The sequence below is a fragment of the Neoarius graeffei genome, chromosome 13 (assembly GCF_027579695.1).
Source record: "Neoarius graeffei isolate fNeoGra1 chromosome 13, fNeoGra1.pri, whole genome shotgun sequence".
Classification (NCBI taxonomy): Eukaryota; Metazoa; Chordata; class Actinopteri; order Siluriformes; family Ariidae; genus Neoarius; species Neoarius graeffei.
Window position 1 is genome coordinate 11,849,394 of NC_083581.1, and position 22,208 is coordinate 11,871,601.

Genomic DNA, 22,208 nt, shown 5'->3' on the forward strand with positions numbered 1-22,208 from the left:
CTGTCTGTAAAACAAAAGAGAGAGAAAAGTCAGGAGAATGCAACAGCAGGCCCCCACACAAAACCACTTTCACCTGAGCAAAAGCCCGTTTGCATGACTCCATCCAGTGGACCAGATCTGGTGCCCCCCTTTTAGTGAGGTCAGTCAGTCGGCTGGTGATGTCTGAAACATTAGGCACAAACCACCTATAATAGCCAGCCAGTCCCAGGAACTGCCTCACCCCCCTTTTTGGGCTTAGGTCTTGGGCAGGCTACAATTGCTGCAGTCTTATCAATTTGAGGATGCACCTGCCTATGACCCCCATGGAAGCTCAAATGCCATACTTCCACCCGTCCAACTGCACACTTTCAGGTTTGCTGTGAGCCCAGCATGCCTCAGCAACCTCAGAACAGCCCTGAGATATTGTAAATGATGCTGCCAGTCATTGCTATAAATAATTATGTCATCTAAATAGGCTGTGGCTTATGCATTGTAGGGATGGAGAAGTCGGTCCATGAGATGCTAAAACGTCGCTGGGGCCCCAAACAACCAAAAAGGGAAGGGTAACAAATTGGTGTAAACCAAACAGAGTGGAAAAGACCATTTTCTCATGGGATAATGGAGTCAAGGGGATCTGACAACATCCCTTTGTTAAATCCAGTGTTGAATAAACATGAGCAGCTCCTAACTGATCAAGGAGTTCATCAGTGAGAGTCATTGGATAGGCATCAAAGTTAGACACTGCGTTGACTTTCCTTTTGTTCACATAGAATCTGACTGATCCATCGGTCTTGGGAACCAAGACCATCGGGCTGCTCCAGTCACTTTGTGACTCCTCAACTACTCCCATCTCAAGCATAGCCTGGAGTTCATCCTGAACCACATTTTTCTTGGGCTCAGGGAGCCAATATAGGCAACTGCACACCACCACCCCTGGGGGAGTCTTGATGTGGTGTTCTATGAGGTCAGTGCAACCAGGGAGGGGCAAGAACACATTGCAGAATTCCTCCTGCAACCTAATAACCTGTGCTCTCTGGGATAGTGAGAGGTGGTCTCTACAGGGGCCTGGGGGTGAATTGGGCTGCATTTTTTGGACTTACCTCCAGTCCTAGCTCCACCCTCTCTGAAACTACCATTGCAAGAGCCACAGGAACCTCCTCTCTCCATGATTTTAGGAGAGTGAGGTGGTAAATTTGATGTGTTGACTCTGTCTGGATATTTGACCTCATAGTTGACTTCCCCAATTCACTGTGTGACTTCAAAGGGCCCTTGCCACTTGGCGAGTAATTTTGAGCTTGATGTGGGCAGTAAAATGAGCACTTTATCTCCTGGTGCAAATTCCTTTAACCATGTCCCTCTATTGGACAGGCGAGATTGACATTCTTGCACCTGTAGCAAATTCTCCTGGGTTATGTGACTCACTGAGTTTTGCTCTCAGGTCAAGAATGTACTGAATTTCATTTTTGCTTTGAGAAGGTCCCTCCTCCCAATTTTCACTAATGATGTCTAAGACTCCACGGGGCTTGTGCCCATACAGCAATTCAAACGGGGAAAATCCAGTGGAGGCTTGCAGGACCTTGCACACTGCAAACAAGAGAGGGTCTAGCCACCTATCCCAGTTCCTAGCATCCCCATGAATGAACTTATAAATCATGCTTTTATGTGTTTGTTTAAATTGGATGTGGCCACCATGAGTTGGCCTAGTGGTTAGCGTGTCCACCTGTCAATCGGGAGATCACGAGTTCTACTCGCAGTTGGGTTATACCAAGGACCATCATAAAAATGGTACCTACTACCATCTGGCAAGGCATGCTGCAATACAGATGTGAGTGGAGGGTCAAACTCTCATGGTTACCAGAAAGCTAGCCCCCCACTGTAACCCTAGCTATGTGAGAGGCCGAGGGCTACAGAAATGGAGATCAGCACCACCCTATGCACCATATGGTGCGGGAAGGACTTTTGACTTTTTGACTTAAATTGTTCAACCAGCCCATCTGTTTGCAGATGATAAACACTAGTACGAATCTATTTAATCCCCAATAATTCATACAATTTGCATAGTGTGTGTGACATAAATGTAGTGCCTTGATTAGTCAGGATTTCTTTCAGAATCCCAACTCGGGAGATAATGCAGAAGAGTGCCTCTGCAATAATATGTGCAGAGATATTGTGAAGAGACACTGCTTCCAGGTATGACATTGCGTAATCCACTATTACTAACACAAAGTGATATCCATGTGTGGATCAATCTAATGGCCCAACGAGATCCATGCCAATTCTTTTGAAGCAGACCTCAATTAATAGTAATGGGCACAATGGTGCTTTTGGCATGGCTGCTGGGTTTACCAGCTGGCATTCACGACAAACCAGAGAAGACCACACCTGTGGACATTGGCATGAATCCCTGGCCAATAGAAATGGGCCATGAGATGGTTTAGTGTTTTATCCTGACCCAAGTGGCCAGCCATAGAATTACGATGAGCCTCAAGGAATAAAAGTTCCCTACAGCTCTTCAGTACCAACAGCTGTGTCATCTCTTTCTTAGTCTGAGTGTTCTGCATCACTCGATATAGCCTATCCTTAATAATACAAAAATATGGAAAGGAAAGTGCAACATTAGGCTGGAGGGTTTGGCCATCAATTACTTTCACTTGGCCAAAAGCGTGCCTCAGAGACTCGTCATGCATCTGTTCCAATGGGGAATCCCCTGAGAGATTTCCTAGAGAGAGAGGAGGGGCAGGGCCTGCCTAATTTTCCATGTCCTCATGATGGGGAGCTGATGTGGACAGCCCTGGGACCGCCTCCCGAGCTAATGTTGTGACAGGATTCCCCCATGACGTACTACTGCAGGACCCACTGACTACTAACTGTTTTATTAACATTTTAAACCCCAGACAATCTGTTCCCAGGATAAGTGGATGGCAGAGGCTCAGGCTAACTGCCGCCTCTGCACTATGCTTTTCTCACCAGAATTGAAAAATGATGGACATTAGCGGATATTTTTGAACATCACCATACACACACCTCACCTTCACCAAATGTGTATTTCCCAGTGCCCCACATTAAATCAGGCTTTGATGCATGGAGGTCTGATTACAACCAGAATCCACCAAAGCCTGATGTGTACCCCCTTGAATACTCACAGGGACTTGATACATTCCCGCTCGATTAGGGGAAGCCTGCATTGCATTAGAAATGTGAATCAGTATCCCCACCTCCTTGCGGAAGTGCTGATTCCAGGAAATCCTCACCTTCTCGCCACGCCAACTGTTATGGGTGGTGGAGGTGTGGTGAGATAAGGATCCAAAAGCAGAACACAGACAGTAATCCAATAAATAAGGTGATTTAATCCAGGGAAAAAAGGGCATGGCAAAAAGGTAAACAAACAGGACAAAAAACAAATGGCAAAATAGTCCGGGTAAAAAGAGACAAAAAACTTGACAAAAACACGAGACAGGCAAAGACAAAAACGCTAGTGCAATAAGCCATGAACAAGAAAAAACACTTAGTGCAAAAAACCATGAACCAGCAAAAATGCTTAGTGCAAAAAACCATGAACCAGAAAAATAGCTAGAGCAAAAAACCATGAGGACGCAAAAGAGGCACAGAAATGGCTAGAGTAGCAAATGAGATATTCTGGCAAAGTCAGAGTCTGAGAACGGCTTTTAAATATGCAGCGGTGAAAACCAGGTAGTGAGTTCAGGTGAGCGCTTGCTGAACGGGGAAGCAGGCAGGATGGAATTCCCGTCCCGAATCTGGATCGACACTGACGTGGGAGAACCGTAATCTCCGGAGTGGATGTCCGGGGTGGAGCATGATAGTATGCCCCCCTTCAACAAGTGCCTCCAGGCGCTTTAGGAAGAGCATCAGGGTGTTGCTGGTGGAAGTCAGAGATGAGGGTTGGGTCCAAGATGAACCTGGTGGGGACCCAACTTCTCTCCTCGGGACCATAACCTTCCCAGTCCACCAAAGAACTAGAAACCAGAGGTTTAAGCTGTGACATGTGGAAAGTGGGGTGAATACGTCACATGGTGAGTAGTAATGCCAGTCTGACAGAACATGGATTGATTACCTTGCTGATGAGGAAGGGTCCTAGATATCTGGGGGCCAGCTTACGGGAGACGGTTCTGAGTGGCAGATGGCGTGTGGCGAGCATGACTCGCTGCCCCACCCAGTAGGTGGGTGCCTTAGAGCGGCATTTCTCGGTCTGTCTCTTGGATGTTAGGGTGGAGCAAATGAGCCTTCTCCAGGCCAATGCCCAAGACCTCCTGCAGCGGCATATGAAGGTCTGGGCTGAGGGTACGGCGACCTCCTCCTCTTGGTTGGGGAAGAGTGGTGGTTGGTAACTTAGGGAACACTGGAAGGGTGAGAGACCTGTAGCAGATGAAGGGAGAGTGTTGTGAGCATACTCGACCCAAGGTAACCAAGGTAAGTACTTACTCCAAGAACCGGCATCCGTGGACGCCATGCACCTGAGTGCCACCTCCAAATCCTGATTGGCCCATTCTGCCTGGCTGTTGGTTTGAGGATGAAAACTTGAGGAGAGACTACAGGTGGCCCCAATGAGTTTGCAGAAGGCCCTCCAGAACTGCACAGTGAACTGAGGACCCCAGTCGGAGACAATGTCAGTGGGGAGTCTGTGTAGACAGAAGATGTGAAGGATGAGTAATTCGGTGGTTTTTAGCTGTGGGAAGCTTGGGGAGAGGGATGAAAGGGACTGTCTTGGAGAAACGGTCAATAACTGTGAGGATGCATGTGTTGCCACCTGAGTTGGGGAGTCCTGTGACGAAGTCCAGGGCAATGTGAGACCAGGGTCAGTGAGGAGTCGGAAGCAGTCTTAGCAAGCCGGCAGGGGGTCAATTGGCTGTCTTGTTCAGGGCACATGTGTCGCAGGCTGCCATGAACTCCTGGATGTCTTCCTTGATGGAGGGCCACCAGAAGTGCTATTGGAGGAGCGCCAGGGTTCGAGCAGCTCCTGGGTGACAAGCTAACTTGGAGCCATGACCCCACTGCAGCACCTGGGTTTGCACAGAACAGGGAACAAACAGATGGTTAGGTGGTATGTTGTTTGAGTTACCTTCTCCGGGGTCCTGCTCCAGGGCCTTCTGCACTAATGTCTCTACCTCAAGTAGGGCAGCCCCCACCAGACAGCGTGGGGGGAGGATGGTTTCGGGCGTACTAGACTCCTCCTGGCGGGCAGAGAATATCCTGGACAGGCCGTCAGGTTTACTGTTCTTGGAGCCTGGGAGGTAGGAAAGCATGAAACAGAACCAGGAGAAGAAGAGAGACCATCAGGCTTGCTGTGAATTAAGGCGTTTGGTGGACTTGAGGTATTCTATGTTTTTGTGGTTGGTCCAGACAAGGAAGTGGAGATCCGACCCCTCGAGCCAGTGCCTCCACTCCTCCAAGGCTAGATTGACGGCCAACAGCTCTCTGTCGTTGATGTCATAATTTCGTTCAGCAGGGGACAGCCAGCGAGAGAAGAAGGAGCAGGGGTGGACCTTGTTATCATTGGCCCTCTGGGAGAGAATGGCTCCGACCCTGGACTCAGAAGCTTCGACCTCCACGATGAACTGTTTGGTTGGATTGGGTATGGTGAGAATGGGTGCTGTGGTGAACTTGTGCTTGAACATGGAGAAGGCTTTCTCTGCTTCCTCCCCCCACTTGAATGGGGTCTTAATCGAGGTCAATGCTGTGAGAGGTCCGGCCACCATGTTGAAGTCATGGATGAAGCGCCTGTAGAAATTGGCAAACCCCAGGACAGTGATTTTCAAAGTGGGGGCCACAGTAATTATGGTAGGCTAGCCTGGTGACATCTTGAATGAGGAAATTTTTCATGAATGAGTCGAGAGCATGCTAAGCATGCTAACAAGTGCTTATGCTGCCAGGAACATGTAAAAACTCGCGCACTTGCCTCTTTGACAGATTTAGGTAAGTCAGATTGTATGCAGATCTGTTTGTACAGTAAGTAGTCTAGCAAGATTAAAGTCCAGAGAATGAGGCTGTCATGGCAGCACTACTTGTACTGGGGATATAAATACTCCATGCAGAGCTTACATGTGCTGCACCCAAATGATGTCAGAGCATTGCTGCAAACGATCGGGGGGGAATTTTCTGATTGGTTAAAATATTTTCAGTGGCGGCATTCAATGATGGGGGAATTATGCATAGAAACTGACTTTCGGAGATGGATATCTTAGTTGTGTGAGCTCCTCATTTTCAATTATTCACATGAATCATTAGTTTATATCATAATCTATCTTCATAACTGTATTTTCACCATGTGCTTTCTTTTCCTTTAATTTTATTTACATTTTTTGGTGATTTTTACTACCACATAGACACACTACACAAATAAATGTGCACATCAGGGTGACACAGCTCTCTCCCTCTCTGATTACTGGCTACACACAGAGACACAGGTTAATAGACAGCCAGTAGACACAGGTGTACTTTGTCACATGTTACCTGCTGGTTCAACCTGACTCCTTGCCATTCACAGCCAATTCTTGACCACACCCTCATTGCCACACCTGCCTTTTCAGTCTCCTTTACAATCTTTACAATACATCTGACAGTAGAAATGCTTCTGTATATCATAGACATACGCTTTCCTTTGTTTGTGGAAATTCATCCCATTTAATTCAGAGTATTTTCTATAAAACAAGATCCTTGACATCCCTGTGATTAACCATCCCCTCTGCTGCTCCTTCTCAACTCTATGAAAATGTCCAGAGAGTGAGCATGGGGCATGATTCACACCCAAATGGGCCTCCATTCATGAGCACTTGTTGTAGTTCCCATTTTTTGACCACTAGGAGTAATAATAACCCAATGTACATAGATAGTGGAGATACTCCTTGGTGACTTCAAACTCCATATTGACTCCCCGGACTGCAAAAATGCCATGGACTTCCTTGACGTACTCAACTGCTCTAGTTTTACCCAACATGTTAATTTCCCCACCCATAACCGAGGACACATCTTAGACCTGGTCTGCTCAACTGGTTTACACATTCACAATATCTCCAGCACTGACCTTGTCATATCGGACCATCTAGCCATCACATTTGATGTTGACATTGCCACCCCTAAACCAAAACAAAACCACAAAATTACATTCCGAAACCTCAAATCTATCTGTCCTGTCTCTCTCTTCACCTGCATATCAAATACTCTTTCCAGCCTCACCCCCCCTGAAAATCCAACCCCCACGGACCTGGTCAACATCTATAACGACACACTGTCAACCTCCCTTAACAAACTGGCTCCCCTGAAGACAAAAACAGTCAACTTTACTCACTCAGCCCCCTGGTACACTCCGGAACTCCACAAACTCAAAAAACAACTCAGACAACTTGAATGACTTCACAAAAAAATGGTCTCTCAGTTCACTCCCTCGCCTACAAAGACCACATGCACCTTTACAAATCAGCTCTCAACGAAGCCCGTACCACCTACTACTCTGGCATCATCCATTCAGGATCCTCCAACCCATGCTCTCTGTTTTCCACCATAAACAAACTCCTCAAACCCCACGACAACATCTCATCCTCATTCACTTCAGAGAAATGCGACAAACTCATGTCTTTTTTCAACTCCAAGATAGAAACCATCCACAACCAACTTGCTGCCTCTTCTGCTATCACCCCTGTCTCAGAACCTGTACTTTTTTCACTCTCTGACCATCGGCTTTCTTCCTTTTCACCTGTAACCATAGCAGACCTCTTCACAGTACTTTCTACTATGAATTCATCCACCTCTCCCCTGGACCCCATGCCATCCAAACTCATCAAAGATTGTTTCACCACCCTTGCCCCGCTCATCATGGACATCATAAATTCCTCCCTCACCTCCGGCATGGTACCCCTACCTCTCAAGCTTGCTACCATCACCCCTCTTCTTAAAAAACCTGCCCTTGACCCTGATGACCCTAACAATTATCGTCCCATTTCCAACCTAACATTCTTGTCAAAACTACTGGAAAGAGCCATCGCAACCCAAATAAAAAATCGCCTCCTCTCCAATAACCTGTATGAAACATTTCAATCTGGTTTCCGAACCCACCACAGCACTGAAACGGCTCTCCTCAGAGTTACAAACGACCTTCTGCTTTCCTCTGACTCTGGCTCCTTCACCATCCTCCTCCTTCTCGACCTCAGTGCTGCTTTTGACACAGTTAATCATTCCATCCTTCTCAACCGTTTGAAATCTATTGGTGTCACTGACTGCGCCCTTTCTTGGTTCAAATCCTATCTGTCTGAAAGATTCCACTTCATTGCTATTAACCATCACAAATCCCGTATCACCCCTATTTCACATGGAGACCCGCAAGGTTCAGTTCTTGGCCCCATTCTCTTCATCTTATACATGCTTCCACTCGGTTACATTATACGCCACCATGGACTTCAATTCCACTGCTACGCCGATGACATCCAGCTCTACATCACCACTAAAACCATCACTCCAGCTATCTTTTCCACCCTCACCAACTGCCTGACAGATATTAAAACTTGGATGAGCCACAACTTTCTCAAACTCAACAACAATAAAATTGAAATTATCATCTTTGGTCCAGTGGGCGGCACGGTGGTGTAGTGGTTAGCGCTGTCGCCTCACAGCAAAAAGGTCCTGGGTTCAAGCCCTGGGGCCGGCGAGGGCCTTTCTGTGTGGAGTTTGCATGTTCTCCCTGTGTCCGCGTGGGTTTCCTCCGGGTGCTCCGGTTTCCCCCACAGTCCAAAGACATGCAGGTTAGGTTAACTGGTGACTCTAAATTGACCGTAGGTGTGAATGCGAGTGTGAATGGTTGTCTGTGTCTATGTGTCAGCCCTGTGATGACCTGGCGACTTGTCCAGGGTGTACCCCGCCTTTCGCCCGTAGTCAGCTGGGATAGGCTCCAGCTTGCCTGCGACCCTGTAGAAGGATAAAGCGGCTAGAGATAATGAGATGAGATGAGATCTTTGGTCCAAAATCCATCCTCCCCACCTCCCAAGATTTCTCACTTTGCATCGATGGTCACTCTGTTACTCCCTCCCCCCGGTCAGAAATCTTGGAATCTATATGGACCCTGCACTTTCCTTCAAGTCACACATTAACCATGTCACCAAAACATCTTTTTTTCATCTACGTAACATAGCATGTCTACGACCCATTCTCTCCTCCTCAGCTGCAGAAACACTAATCCATGCCTTCATCACTTCCAGACTTGACTACTGTAACAGCATCCTGTATGGCCTCTCCTCCTCTGTTCTCCAAAAGCTGCAATATGTTCAAAACTCTGCTGCCCGACTGCTCACTTGATCCCCCTCCAGAGAACACATCACCCCCATCCTCTGTCAACTTCATTGGCTTCCCATTAAACAACGTATACATTTCAAGATCCTCCTCATCACCTACAAAGCTCTTAATAACCTCGCTCCCCCATACCTGACTGATCTCCTCCAATGCTACTCTCCTACTCGCCGACTACGCTCTGCTGACGCAAACCTTCTTACACCCACCACCAGGACCAAATATCGTACAATGGGAGACAGAGCCTTCACCATTGCTGCCCCAACTCTCTGGAACTCTCTCCCACAAGCCATCCGAAACTCTGATACACTGCTGTCCTTCAAAAACCAACTCAAAACTCATCTCTTCAATGCTACTTACAATACCTGATACATCATCTTCCATTATTATCCAACCTTTTTCCCTCTGTTTTCCCTCTGTGTATGTGCTGTGTGCATGTTGTGTGTGTAATTTTTGTAAAGTGTCTTTGAGTGTTAAGAAAAGCGCTATATAAAACCAATGTATTATTATTATTATTATTATTAGATACACTTGTTTTTACCTCTGAGTTTGCTTGCACATGATGGCTGTATCCTGTGTCCATTTTGTGCATGTCTTCAAAAATTAACACTACACATCCACAAGATACAATACAAGCTTGAATGGCACAGGCAGTGTAGAAGTAATAAAACCAGTAAAACCTCCTTGAGTATTACTGTATTTATTGTCTACATCATGCAAATCGAGACCTTTGATACGGTCTGAGTTCTCTGGTGTGTCCTCTAATGGAATCCTCCAGTAACACATGTAGCATCTAGGTAAGTATGTGAACAATTATGTTCAAGTGTCTGCATGAAAGCATTGTGGAAAAAGCAACTATACCTTGACCCTTAATGGATCAGTGAGCATGCCGTACTACAATTATACAACATCTGGAAAGGACAGAAAATCTACACAACATCTGCTTGTACAGTATCTGTGAAACAGTGACATTTTGTAAATTGCTGGCAACACAAAAAAGGGAAATAGTATTTCAACAGAGTTGTGAATGAAGACTTCATGATAATTAACATTTGTATTGACACCCTTGGGGCGGCACAGTGGTGTAGTGGTTAGCACTGTCGCCTCACAGCAAAAAGGTTCTGGGTTCAAGCCCAGAGGCCGACGGGGGCCTTTCTGTGTGGAGTTTGCATGTTCTCCCCATGTCTGCGTGGGCTTCCTCCGGGTGCTCCAGTTTTCCCTACAGTCCAAAGACATGCAGGTTAGGCTAATTGGTGACTCCAAATTGACCGTGAGTGTGAATGGTTGTTTGTATCTATGTGCCAGCCCTGCAATGGCCTGGCGACTTGTCCAGGGTGTACCCCGCCTCTCACCCATAGTCGGCTGGGATATGCTCCAGCTTCCCTGCGACCCTCCACAGGATAAGCAGTTACAGATAATGATGGATGGATGGCACCCTTAGCTGTGCTTGGCTCACACTGCAATTTCACTATAGTTGAAAGTATTGGCACCCCAGGCCATGTTTGGATCACAACCTCCCTGTGTGCTCAAAAGTTCACCCTGTGAGAGACACATAAATATGAACATAAAAAAGGAGGTCATTAGATCACCATTTTATAGCTTAATAAATTCCTCTTCCATTTACTGGTGGAGTTAAGTAATGAAAGAGACACACCCAGCCAGGACAATGCTGGATGTCAGCAGTACATTTGTTGAATCATCTGTTTGTCCTAAATAGATGAGAATAGAGCCGTATGCTCACTTTCACGTTTATAACTCATGCAGTGCTTCTTTCTGTTACTTCCTGTTTGCTGCAGCTATTCACTACTTTCATAATGAACTTCACACACACACACACACACACACACACACACAGCTCAAAGCACATAAGGTCAGGTTTAACTTCACTACATTTATTGGGATCTCATGCTGCATGATGAGGGATAAGCTTAAAAAAAATCAGAAATCATGAACTGTCATGAATCTCTTGCAAAGAGAGCACATAGATAAATATGCAAGATCATTCCAGCCAGGGGCGATTTCTCAGAGACAACAAGGGAAGCCGAGCTTCCCCTAAAATTCTCTCCCCAAACTGCGGCATCTATGACGTTGAATTCTCATTAAAACAATAACTTGCATAACATAATATATGCCCAAGATTGTATTTACGTTCATAACTATCCTGTAACTTATTTGAGTGATGTCTGACGAACTTGCAGTTCGCTACGAGAATCACCTTTGCTGCCAGGCTGTAACCAGCATTGCCAGATACTGCTGACATTTTCCAGCCAAGATATGTTCAAAACCCGCCAAAATGCACTTAAAACCGCCCAATCTGGCAACACTGGCTGTAACCTTTTTTATTTCAATGGGCTCTATGGCTGGCAGCTGGGTATCCGTTGCAGTCTATGAGACGGCTCTGAACAGCCAATTTCGGCTAGTTGTTATTGGTTAAAATCGACAAAATCGTCACTTCCTGGGAAGCCAGGCTTCTCTGGGACTAACGAGACAGTGGGAGGGACAAGAAGCCGGGCTGATGAAGGATTATTGGAGGTAGTGTTTGAAAGACATGAGGAGGGTGGGCTCTGTACTTCGGCGTCAGCGAGGAACATGGAAGCATGATCAGTCCCTAGTGGATGTCGAGAAAGTGTAGTTGTGTGCCAAAGTGCTGTCCGAATTTCTTTTCATATAAACGTTTCTTCTCATTGATGTCTCTGTACATTACTCTGTAAATAAATGTAAATATTACTCGTTGTGCTCCCTTAACTTTCATCCATTCTATCAGTTTGATCATTCGTGAATTCACTCGTTTATTTCATTTGTAGTTCAATCTGGTTGTAGGCTAGCTTGAGCCTTATGGCCCTTTTCCACTACCCTTTTTCAGCTCACTTCAGCTCGCTTCAGCTCACTTCAGCCCGACACGGCTCATGTTTCGACTACCAAAGAACAGCACGACTCGGCTCGCTTCAGCCCTGCTTAGCCCCTAAAACTCGCACCGTTTTGGAGTAGGGCTGAAGCAAGCCAAAGCGAGCCGAGTGAGGCTGGGGGCGTGAGCAGACACTCCCCTGTGCACTGATTGGTGAGGAGGAGTGTCCTCACATGCCCACACACGCCCCGCGAGCACGCTGGGATCTGTAAACACCGTAAACCCGCAAGAATAATAATTACGAATTACGAGAATTTCTGAAGCCTTATGCGCCTCGCCTCATCTATACGCTCTTGCCAGTATCTGTTGGTGTTGTCGGTGACAACAAGCCACAGCACCAAGACCAGCAACACTAACGACTCCATGTTTATTGTTTACTATTCGGGTCGTGAGACTACCGCTTAAAAGCTCACTGATGTCACTGTTTGCGCTGCTTAATGACATCACATGACGTCCACCCACTTTCGCTAACTCCACCCAATGTGTCCACCCACTTCCAGCCAGCACGGTTCAGCGCAATTGTAGTCGAAATGCAACTCCAACAGCCCCGCTCAGCTCGACTCAGCATGGCACGGCTCAGCCCGACTCAGCCGCGTTTGTAGTGGAAAAGCGGCAATATTGGGATCTGCAGTGCTAGCTGCTAACAGAAATTGGTGAAGTCTCTGGAAAGCACAACCAGCTAGTATGACAGGGTCACAGACCATTTTCTGGAAAAGGAGCGGAGGGCAGAATTTGTGTATAAATAGTGTGCATCATATAATGTTCATGAATCTGAAGTGTGTATATTGTTCAGTAATGTTAAGAGAATGGTGGGCTCTGTGTTATAGGTTATACCTGGGTATAATATTCAAGGTTCTGTGTGTTGCATAGCCTACCTGGTTATGAATTTCCAGACTGTGTTGCAGAAGATGTTCAAGGATGTGTTGCACAGCTGGGTGTTGTGTTAAAGACTCTGTGTTGCATATCAGGGTATGATGTTCAAGGCTCTTCGTTGAATAGCCAGTGATTTTTGGATGTTTGATATTTTTGATTAAGGATATGAGGCACTAGCCTGGCAAGCCAGACTATAACATGAAATGTACAAGCAAAAATACTTTCTGCCACTAGGTAGGGTTGTCTAGTTCACTATGCTAATGGGGCACACCTTTCTATGCTTTGATATCCGGCCTACAGGTTTTACGATGAATGAGTAAAATGGGCTTCCCCTGTTTTAAAAACCAGCAGCTGCCACTGATTCCAGCAGCACAGAATCAGAATAGGAAAATATCAGAATGGGAAAAATTGTGATCTCTGTAACCTTCACTGTGGCATGGGTGTTCGTGCCAGATGGACTGGTTTGAGTATTTCAGAACCTGCTGATCTCCTGGGGTTTTCACACACAACAGTCTCTAGAGTTTACACAGAATGGTTTTAAAAAAAAATTGAGTGAGTGACAGTTCTGTGGGTGGAAACTAACACCTTGTTGATAAGAGAGGTCAGAGGAAAATGGCCAGATTGGTTCGAGCTGCCAGGAAGGTTATAGTAACTCATATAATCAGTCTTTACAACTGTGGTGAGCAGAAAAGCATCTCAGCATGCAACTGGAGAAGACCACATTGGGTTCCACTCCTGTAGCCAAGAACAGGAATCTTACAATCATGTGATATTGCTGCTCACTTGCTTTAGCAATTTTCAGAATCGTAAAATGTGGAACTAGTGGCGAACTTTTACCTGGGACTTCAGGTCAGCTAAAACTTAGCCAGACACATCAAAAAACGTGACAGGGCAAATGATTTTGCAAGGGATAAGAGGCAGGGTACCAGGTAGCTCCATTGTGTGTAGTTGTCGATGTTGATTTTAAAAGTAACTAAGTAAATTACATAGGAAAATGCATACTTAAATCTGAGTGAAAAATACTGGGGCGAGTGTGTGTAACTGACTATAAACAGTCATTACTCTAATATCTTAACGTGGGGCAGCCTTGGGCTGAAGTACCCTTGAGCAAGGTACTTAACCCCTGACTGCTCCCTGGGTGCTGTAGTGTGGCTGCCCACTGCTCTGGGTATGTGTGCATGTGTTCACTGCTTCAGATGGGTTAAATGCAGAGGATGAATCTCACTGTGCTTGAAATGTGCATGTGACAAATAAAGGTTTCTTTGTTTCTTCTTAAAAATAAATAAAAGTCTCTGTGTGGCGAATAGATGATGCAGAGGAGGCAAAGAGTTGATCTCTCAGCATTTATTCTGGAAAACAATGAATGACAGGGCTATCAACACACGGAGACAGGGGGAAGAATTCTGGCATCCCCCTTTCCAGACATCCCAAGCACAATAAAAATAAAAAAATTAAATGAAAAAAATATACATACTGTAGGCTACATACTATTCGGTAGGCTGGCTACATAAAACAGATAAAACAGACTATAATAGTCGTGCACTTAATATTGATCATATAGTGTGGTTTACAATGTACAATAAATAAAATGAACCATACAGTAATGAGTAAAATATTTGACAGAGCTTAAGAGTTTTCTTAACAAAGTCAGGCAAACATACCTGGAAAACAATGGCTGACAGGGTTATCAACACACAGAGACAGGGGAAAGAATTCTGGCATCCCTACAACATAATACACCAGTTAGCACCCAGCTAAATGGCTACTCAGATAAACACTCAACTTTTCACAAGGAATTTTACAATGCATAAATTTGATTAATTACAATTACATATTTGATCTGATCCAAACAGCGGATGTGTGTCAAAACATTCTTACATCAAAAAATAAACATCATATCTTAAAAAAAATACTGTATTACTGTAATGAATATTACTGTATCTATGCAGGATTCACAAAGCCAGCTTACCACTTTCCAGACATCCCAAGCATGACAATGTCCACAGGTGTGTTACACCAAATAATGCCCCATCAGAAATAATAGTAGAACCATTAACAGAACCCAACAAATTAACATATTTTACAATACAGGGAGTTGTGGAAGTTCACAGAAAAAAAGCACAAAACTTTATTTATATGAAATTATGACATTGCTACATATGCATGGAAGAAGAGTCTGGAGATAGAAGTCTTAGTTTCTTGGTCATTAGCCTGCATTACTTGCTCTTGATAGCACTGGTTTAACCACGAGCATTGGCCTTCGAGAAGGCTGAAGGTGATAAATTTTTGGTTCCTCCCACTATAAATCAAAATCTGATTGGTTAATTCATCTGTCACTTCTGACATGTGTGTCTCAATGACTGATGTGACGCGTAAATGGCTAGCAGTGTTCTGCGAACCAGGGAGCAGAGTGTGTAAGCATTCCTGTGCCAGTATATAGCCTCTCCATTAGTAAGCCTTATGCAGTGCCTCCTCGTGGCGACACATGGTAACTGGGCACCCTGCGGCCCCAGGCTAAACTGCAAAGGACTCGGAGGAGATCTGGCCCCCAGACATGTGGCATGCAGGCCCACCGGCGTGTGGACATGTCCTGATGCACATGTACCAGGCCCCCAGCTATGGGTTAAATAGCCCCGTTGCCTAGCGGGTCACTCGGTGAGAGAACCAGACTAAGGGAGAAAACCCCAACAGAAAATCCGGAGTGGAGCCCCGCAGACGGTTGATGTCAACAGAGACAATTCCTGGCAACTCCTGCAGCCAACTTGGTGCCAATCTGTACTGGTCTACTCCTTTCCATTGGGTATCATCAGGAAGGCCGAGAGGGAAGTCCTGGAAACTGGGCAGGCCAGAGCTTCCTCATCATTGCCCAGGCTCGTCACCTGGAGAGGACACTCCAGCTTCAAACCACACTTGGGACGAAGAAACAACACGAGAAGCGGCAGTTACCAGTTCTAAGCTCTAGTCTAATTGGCGTAGGACAAGAGCGCCAGGGGTTGTTTCTGATGGTGGGAGGGGTTATCACATTCCACTGGACAGCTACTGCCCGCCTCAAGCTGGGTAGCCCCCAGTCAGTTAGGTGCTGTCTCGCCACAGCTGGCCTGCTTCAATGGGTGATTGGCGCTCAGAAGAACCTGTTCTTTGACAAGCTGGCCATAAAACCCAGTCACCAGACATAAAGAAAAGAAAGAAGACATCTGTTCTTTGGTTTGCAACCTGGAATGTTAGGACTATGCAACCTGGACAAACAACCAACTTGTGTGAAGTCGACGGTCTTAGGAAAACTGCCATCATTGACAAGGAGCTTTTAAGGCTGCAAGTGGACATAGCTGCACTTCAGAAAACCAGGCTGGCAGACAGTGGATCAGTCAAAGAGGAAAACTTCACCTTTTACTGGAAGGGTAAACCCGAGGAGGAAACAAGAGAATATGGAGTGGGATTTGCAGTGAGAAACTCCCTCCTGAAGATGACAGAACCCCCAGCAAAATGGTACTGAACGTCTACTCCAGCTTTGTCTGACCACAACACAAGGCCCTGCCACCATCATGAGCATCTATGCTCCAACACTCTCAGCCACTCCAGAAACCAAAGACAAGTTCTATGATGACTTGGACACAGCTATCAAAAATGTACCAGCAAATGAGTTCCTCCATCTCCTTGGTGATTTTAATGCAAGAGTAGGAAGTGATCAAGCTGCTTGGCCAACTTGTCTAGGCCACCATGGTATTGGCAGAATGAATGAAAATGGTCAACGGCTCCTGGAGCTCTGCTGTTTCCACAACCTGTGTGTAACAAACTCCTTCTTCCAGAGCAAGGATTGTCATAAAGTGTCATGGAAACACCTCAGATCAGGTCACTGGCATCAATTAGATCTCATTATCACCAGACACCAGACACTCAACAGTGTTCTTAGAACCCAAACCTATCACAGTGCAGACTGTGACACAGACCATTCCTTAGTGTGCACCAAGATAAGATTACAGCTGAAGAAGATGCATCACTCTAAGAGAGATGCAATCCCTCGTATCAACACATGCAGCTGCAGAGACCCAGCCAAAGCAGAGGAATTCTTAGACACCTTGAGGCATGCCTTCTCAGCAGAAGACCTACATCATGACCTTGCATCAGACAAATGGGATTCTATCAAGACCATCACTCATGAGTCTGCAGTCAAGGTGTCTGGAAAAAGAAATAAGAAGAATGCCGACTGGTTTGAAGCCTCCTGGCCCGAGATGTCCAAAGTCACAGAAGCCAAACAAACTGCCCTGCTAAACTTCAAGCAGCATCCAACAAGGCAAAATTGGGAAAGACTGATGACAGCCAAGGGTGCAGCTCAATGTACTGCCCGTGAACGTGCCAACCTATACTGGACAAAGCTCAGCTTGGAGATACAGACATGTGCTGATACAGGCAACATCTGAGGGATGTATGATGGCATGAAGAAAGCTTTTGGACCAGTCCACACCAAAACAACCACCCTGAAATCCAGGACTGGAGAGCTGATCATGGACACATCCAAGCAGATGGATAGATGGGTGGAACACTACCTGGAAGTATATGGGACTGAGAACACTGTATTGGAAGCAGCACTCAACTCGCTTCCCAGTTTTGACGTCACTGAAGAGCTGGATGCTGAACCAACAGTAGATGAACTCACAAAAGCCATAAACAGCCTCACCAGTGGAAAAGCTGCAGGAAGTGATGGTATCCCTGGCGAAGTGATCAAGTCTGGAGGACCAGTTCTTATCCAACATCTACACAACCTATTAAAACTTTGCTGGTCTGAATGTGCTGTGCCTCAAGAAATGCGGGACTCGAACACAATAAACCTGTATAAAAGCAAAGGCGACCGAATGGACTGCAATAACTACCGAGGTATATCCTTGCTGGTAATAGTTGGCAAAGTGTTCGCACATGTAGCCTTGGGAAAATTACAAATTATTGCTGCTCGTATATACCCAGAGTCACAGTGTGGTTTCAGAGCCCAAAGGCCAACCATAGACATGGTATTCTCCCTCAGGCAACTCCAGGAGAAATGCTGGGAACAGCGGAAACCATTGTATATAGCTTTCATCGACCTTACAAAAGCGTTCGATCTAGTCAGCAGAGATGGTCTGTTCAAGATATTGGAAAAGTTTGGCTGCCCACCCACCCTTCTCAGCATAATCAAATCCTTCCACGAAAACACTCACTGTGTGATTATCAACAATGGCATCTAATCTGAACCCTTCAAGACCAGCAGTGGCGTTAAACAAGGCTGTGTTCTGGCTCCAACCCTGTTTGGGATATTCTTCTCGGCCATGCTATCCTATGCCTTCCAGGAGTCAATGGATGGTGTCCATCTACATAGCAGGTCCAGTGGGAAATTATACAACCTGGCAAGACTCAGGGCCAAGACTAAAGTTAGACATTTATTAATTTGCGAGCTGCTCTTCGCTGATGATGCAGCACTGGTGGCTCACACAGCAGAGGAACTGCAGAACATGCTGGACAGATTCTCCCATGCCTGTAAGGAATTTGGTCTGACCATAAGTACCAAAAAGACCAAGGTCATGGGACAGGATCCAACAGAACCGCCAGTGCTGATGATTGACGACACACCTCTCGAAGTGGTAAATGCCTTCACCTACCTTGGATCCACAATGACCGACAATCTATCTCTGGATGTGGAAATCAACAACAGAATAGCCAAGGCTGCTGAAACAATGTCCAGACTTAAAAGCAGAGTGTGGGACAACCAAATGCTCACCATAAACACCAAGGTGCAGGTATATCAAGCATGCATCCTAAGCACACTTCTATACAACAGCAAGTGCTGGACAACTTATGCTCACCAGGAGTCACGGCTGAACAGTTTCCACCTTCTGTGTTTGCGGCGAATCCTGGGAATCACCTGGAAGGACAAGGTGACAAATACAGAAGTCCTCCAAAGATCCAAGGTCCCCAGCTTGTTTGCAACACTGTCCCTGCGTCGTCTCCGTTGGCTTGGCTATGTTAGAAGACTTGATGATGGCAGAATTTCCAAAGACATACTGTATGGCAAACTAGCTGAAGGAACAAGACCCAGGGGCCGCCCACATCTGAGATACAAGGATGTGTGCAAGAGGGACATGAAGGCCTGTAGCATCTCAGTAAATGAATGGGAAGATTTGGCAGAGGACAGGGTAGCCTGGAGAAACAGTATAAGGAAAGGTGTCCTGGAATCTGAGACAGCGAGAGCTGAGAAAGCAGCAGAGAAGCGGAGATTGAGGAAACTGGCTATAACAGCCCAGGAATGGTCCACCTTCACCTGTCAGAAGTGCGGGAAGGACTGCCACTCGTGCATTGGTTTGTTCAGCCACAGCAGACGTTGCAACCCTACAAGTCCACAACAGGCGAGACGACCCATTGTCTAGTAAGACGGACTGATGCCGACGACGACAACTTCCGACATAAACATACACTGCCATGGCCTTCTGTCCTGGCAATAAAGTCCTAACCAATGAGTGAGCTAGCTCTAAAGTCTTCTCAGCCTAGAGACAACAAACAAAAAAAATATTGGATAACTCTATTTTAATGTTTTCAGGACAGTAACCCTTTCATTTCTGAAGCAAATTTGATAGAAAATGAGGCCAAATTAAAATTAGAAGAGAATAATTATAATGAAATTATGAAAGCAATTAAAGAATGAAAGAAATTAAATATAACATTTGAAATGCTGATATGTTTGGGCCTTCTCTGAAAGCCTTGAAGGCCCTGACAGTTCCCCTCTGCACAGGACACATTTTATTTCGGTAAAACAGTAACATGTCAGATATACAGTGTGTGCAGCAGCAAAACATCTCTTAACTTCAACAGCAATAGAAATAGAATGTTTTGCCCAGAATTCAACTTTGCAGTCAGCACTTTTAAGCACTGCCTTAAAAACAATAAGAGTGTGTGTGTGTCACTGAGCAGTGATTGTGAAGAATTTGGCCTGTGGGAGTTATGCAGCCATCTAGCAGCGCTGTCACACACACACACACGTTTAAACAGCTAGTTATCCATTTGTCTATTTATTATTTATTTATTTATTTCTATGAAAGGCATAATTTTTATATAAAATAATCATCACAATTTCAAATTTTCAAATAAATAAATAAATAAATAAATAATGCTCTTTTAACCAGGCTCCCTAACTGACTGCTAGTTATTTCCACACATACTTTTAAAGAAGTGATGAATATTATAGTTATTTATTTCCATTTTTATATCTGTATGCCTAAAACAACAACAACAAAGAACTCAATGTGTGAGACAAACAGCTCGCGTATTTCCGCTTAGCAGCCGGCTGTTGTACAGAAAGAGGAAGTTAGCATTTAGACTCATAGAGCAAAACCGACCAAATATGAGAGACTCTAAACACACACACACACACTCACTGTGTGATTAGAGGAAGTCACAGTCGACCAGAATAACTGAAGCAAGCGGAAGTATCACTTCCGTTCCTCCTGCTGCGTTCCTTCAGCTAGATTTAGGGTTAGGTTTAATGTTAGCTTTAGAGTTAGCGTTTGTGTTAGCTTTATGGTCAGCATAATCCAGCAATATTATTAGCAGCCAGTGAACCTTTGCTGCATGTGTTCAGAGATATAACAACAGTGTTTGGTGAGGATTTGTGTGAGGAATGTTAGTGTTAGCATTTTTTTTTCCAAGCATGTTTGTTTTCTGTATATTTTATTCACAGATCTGCATCATGACCTCACTGTTTTTTTTTATTCCATAATAATAAAGCACTCCAACACCATTATGAAGAACCAATAAAAGAATGAAAAGGAGCAAAAATAAGAAAGAAAAAAGATTTTTCATCTTGTAGTCACTTCACTAATATTGCTAATGTTGCTAATATTGCTTAACTAAATGTGCGAATATTTTAAGCTAATGTTTTAAATCAGTCACCTCAGAAGGTTTCACTAGTGCTGATGTAAGATGTCTTCTGTTCACATGTGAGCCTTTGGAAGATTTCCTGGGTTTCATTGTGGCTTGTGTTGTGATGAACTTCCTGGGATTGCACCTTCACCAAATGAAAACTCAAACATAGCTTCAGAGAACTAGTCTATCATTATGATGTGGAAATTAATCTCACTCCAGGAAACTCTGGTTAGCTTGATGATCATTAACTGAAAGTGTACCCCATAATACCTACAATGTCTTGCAAAAATACTCATCTCTTTTGGTGTTTGTCCTGTTTTGTCACATTACAAGCTGGAATTAAAATGGATTTTTTTTTTTTTTTTTTGGGGGGGGGGGGGGTTAGCACCATTTGGTTTAGACAACATGCCTACCACTTTAAAGGTGCATTTTTTTTTATTGTGACACAAACAATAATTAAGATGGGGGAAAAAAACCCATAAATCTGGACTGTGCATAGGTATTCACCCCCCAAAGTCAATACTTTGTAGAGCCACCTTTTGCTGCAATTACAGCTGCAAGTTTCTTGGGGTATGTCACTATTAGCTTAGCACATCTAGCCATTGGGATTTTTGACCATTCCTCAAGGCAAAACTGCTGCAACTCCTTCAAGTTAGATGGGTTGCAATATTGTACAGTAATCTTCAAGTTAAGCCACAGATTTTCAATTGGATTGAGGTCTGGCTTTGACTAGGCCATTCCAAGATATTTAGATGTTTCCCTTTAAACCACTCCAGTGTAGCTTTAGCAGTATGTTTAGGGTCATTGTCCTGCTGGAACATCAACCTTCGTCCCAGTCTCAAACCTCTGGCTGACTCAAACAGGTTTTCCTCCAGAATTGCCTTGTACTTATTACTATCCATCTTTCCTTCAATCCTGATCAGCTTTCCTGTTCCTGCAGATGCAAAATATCCCTACAGCATGATGCTGCCACCACCATGCTTCACTGTAGGAATGGTGTTCTCAGGGTGATTGGAAGTGTTGGGTTTGCACCACACATGACATTTCCTATGATTGCCAAAAAGTTCAGTTTTAGTCTCACCTGACCAGAAAATCTTCTTCCATGTGTTTGGCGAATCTGCCACATGCTATTGGGCAAACTCCAAATGTGTTTTCTTTATTTCTCCTTTAAGCAATGGCTTTTTTCTGGCCACTATTCCATAAAGCCCTGCTCTGTGAAGTGTATGCCTTAAGGTGGTCTTATGGACAGATACGCCCATCTCCCCTGTGGATCTCT